At 39.1% G+C, this 3,201-nt stretch overlaps 1 long non-coding RNA gene across 1 annotated transcript; it reads right to left on the reverse strand.

Annotated features, from left to right (window-relative positions):
- Nucleotides 1-854: 854 nt before the first annotated feature.
- LOC138645831 (uncharacterized) lies at nt 855-1,832 on the reverse strand. Its single transcript, XR_011314770.1, has 3 exons — nt 1,761-1,832; nt 1,597-1,642; nt 855-1,100 (listed from the first exon to the last, which is right to left on the reverse strand). It is a non-coding gene; the product is annotated as an uncharacterized lncRNA (long non-coding RNA).
- Nucleotides 1,833-3,201: the final 1,369 nt, after the last annotated feature.

The following is a 3,201-nucleotide window of genomic DNA, read 5'->3' on the forward strand; positions in this document are numbered from 1 at the left end:
TCTTGGCATAGGACAACATGCTGCCGAGAACAATGATTTTTGAGCTTGCTTAAAAATAATTTTACCTGATAAACAAGTGTTTTCCATGATCATCGGGTGATTTTAGACTGCATGATTATCTCATGAAATGAGTGCTCCATGGCGTTCAACGCTCATTCACCATAATCTTTCAGTTTAAATGCACCTAAAGGCTCTAGTGTTGTCGTCTTGCACAGGCAGAAGAAATGTGTTAAAATTTACAGATATTTAAAATTTGCAGAAATAAGTTCACTAAATGCTCTATTAATAATTAAATATTTAGAATTGAGAGTCCTCAGTGGTTGATACCTTTCAATGGCTAACTGAAAAGATGGTAACAAATTGCAAGCTTTCGAGACTACACAGGTCTCTTCATCTATCCACTGGCTAACACGGTACCAAGATATATTTCTTTCCTCTATTAATAATCAGTCACATAGGAGTCAGTCTGATATCTGCTATCTCTTATCAACGCAAGATGACATCACAGAATGGATGACTGAATGGACTGAATGCATCCACTACAAAGGTCATTCTGTTAAACAACTGTTTGCTAAGTCTGATCAATGCAGGTTGAATCTCATTATACTACGTCCAATGTTTCCATAAAATTCACACAGTTTTCGTGACATGTTGCATGTTTTTTAATCCATTTGTGTTGATTTTGAAGCATTTTGGAGCAGCTTTCTCTATTTTATTTTATGGTGTATATCAAGGAGTAGAAAACACTGTAAGGATGGTTATCATGGCAGATCTAGAAGTTAAAAACTTTAAGCAATTTAAGGTGGGTTTACATAAACCCACCTTAAAGAAGACAAAGATATTGACTACTGCCAGTTACGACCGGGACACATTTGAGACGGACGGAGATGAACTGGAAGTTGTAAAAGACTCAACCTACTCGGATCGATGATCGCTCAAGATGCAGCAACGACACCAGAAGTCAATAGGAGAATCGCTCTGGGCAAATCAAGAATGAAGTCACTGGACAAGGTCTTCAAATCAAGGAACATTTCACTGGCGACGAAGACACGGCTCGCACATAGTCTGGTCTTTTCTGTAGTAACATACGGATGCGAAACCTGGACGATAGAGAAAGAAGACAGGAGAGGAATCGACGGCTTTGAAATATGGTGCTGGAAAACAATGCTATCAATACCATGGATGGCAAGAAGAGCAAACAAATCAATGACGGTACCCCATTTTGCAGAGTTAAATGACCACCGATTGGTGAATATTGACCCATCGGAGGTTGTTTAATTGACTTTTACACAAGGACTGAGACATCCGTAACAGACATTAAGTGCGTATATGTTTAAACTGCACGATGCGCAGCCAAGAACCATGATCTTAAGTGCAAACTAAAAGATCATTTCACTCGTAGAATTACAGTTTTGCTTGGCAGTCTGTTTAGACTGGAAAATTATCGGAAAACGTGCGTTCCTAAGAATGCTGGTCCATAATAATCTTGCAGTGTAAACGGACCTTTAATGGACCTTTAGTATCACAAAGAGACACATTATTGATCCACAAATAGTATGTGATTTCCACGACGCCAGGTGCAAGTTCCAGTCTCACCTGGACATCGGTGTGCTGTCTGTCTACAGTCATTAACCAGGCGTATCTGCAATTAACAAGTGTTAAATCAATTTGGAAAACAGATTTGGAGCGCAGCTCTTGGAGAAGGAATGAGTCATTGGGATCAATAAATCATAAAGATAATGCTAAGGTGTAGCACATACCTTTAGATCCCGAGATCCGGTACCCCTTCATCCATCACAGGGAGTTTCTACACATTTCCTGCTCTTGTCAAACTGATTGCAAAAAAGGGCTGGGAAGGAATTGGGATGGGGTCTACGTTATTTAAAGGCAATCATAAACATATACAGTACATTATATCCGTAGGATACGGGAAGAGCAGCATGCGCTGGTCCATCGACCGTATCTAATCAATTACTCACTATAATAAAAATTCTCTTTGGGAAGATATCTATACGGGGTGCAGAGCAAAAATTGCACCTGACCACTAGTGCCTAAAGGAGTCCATTTACTACCTAGAATGATAACCAGTATTATAAATGGCACATAGTAGCTGGGGGATCCTGTTACTGATTTTGCACAGAGGTCCAAGAGATTCATGTTGCAATACTTTATACTTCTTTTTATTTTATTATTAGAAGCACATCTACTGTCAGCTAGTTTGCAGATCATTTTGCCTGAAAAAGACTAAAAACAAGTCTATGTAGCATCCTCAAAGTTCCAAATTTCAACCTGTATCAACTGTGACAACATTTTGGCAAAATTTTAACTTCTTTGGTTAAGAGAGATGGTTCTCCTTTTGGCCAACTTAACGTCTTTGGGTCATAGTAAAACACTATAATATTACTTGAAAAGAGTCAAAATATTACAAGTGCTCTGTGACTTATGGAAAGTGACATCTTATATGTGCAGACGCATGGAGAACATATGAAATATCACACATACCTGATTATAATTACTGTACTTAATATTCGCGTCTCCATAAGTATGTGAGAAAACATCTCCATGCTGATAGACGACCCTGCAGGACTTATGAGAGTCAACCACTGATGTAATTATAAGCACATCAAGATTTCTTCTGCCCCGCGGCTGCTCCTTGTGTTACCTGCGTGACGCGGGCCGGAGCGCAGTGAGGAACCATACTCTGGTGTAACACGATACACAGTATAGCTTCATGCACCGTATGGGATATCATGCTGTGTACAGTCAGAAGAAAGAAACGCTCATCGGATATCAGTCAGTTCATTTGACTTGTATAATTTATTTTGGATTGTTAAAATCATAAGTTTTCGAGAAAAATAATTAAATGTAATTCATTTATGATCTGCGAGGATCAACCACTTCTATTCTGGCCTTTTAAATACATCCGGATTGTCCCGCAGTCTCATATCAGGATTTTTTTTTTGGGGGGGGGGGATGGATCCCAGCATATCGGAGAAGAGAAACCTTACCAAAGGATGTTTTAGGGATTGTTCACCTCTCCAATGTTGGGATCTGGTAAATAATAAAAGACGAGAGAGTGGATCACCCAAACGACAGTGTGCATGAACGGGATATGACTCCCAACAAGTCCCACAGAATATTTTTTTTATAAAACTTTCAATTAGATACAACACATTCCCATATAGAGCCCTATTATTATTC

Source organism: Ranitomeya imitator, chromosome 7 (genome assembly GCF_032444005.1).
Source record: "Ranitomeya imitator isolate aRanImi1 chromosome 7, aRanImi1.pri, whole genome shotgun sequence".
Classification (NCBI taxonomy): Eukaryota; Metazoa; Chordata; class Amphibia; order Anura; family Dendrobatidae; genus Ranitomeya; species Ranitomeya imitator.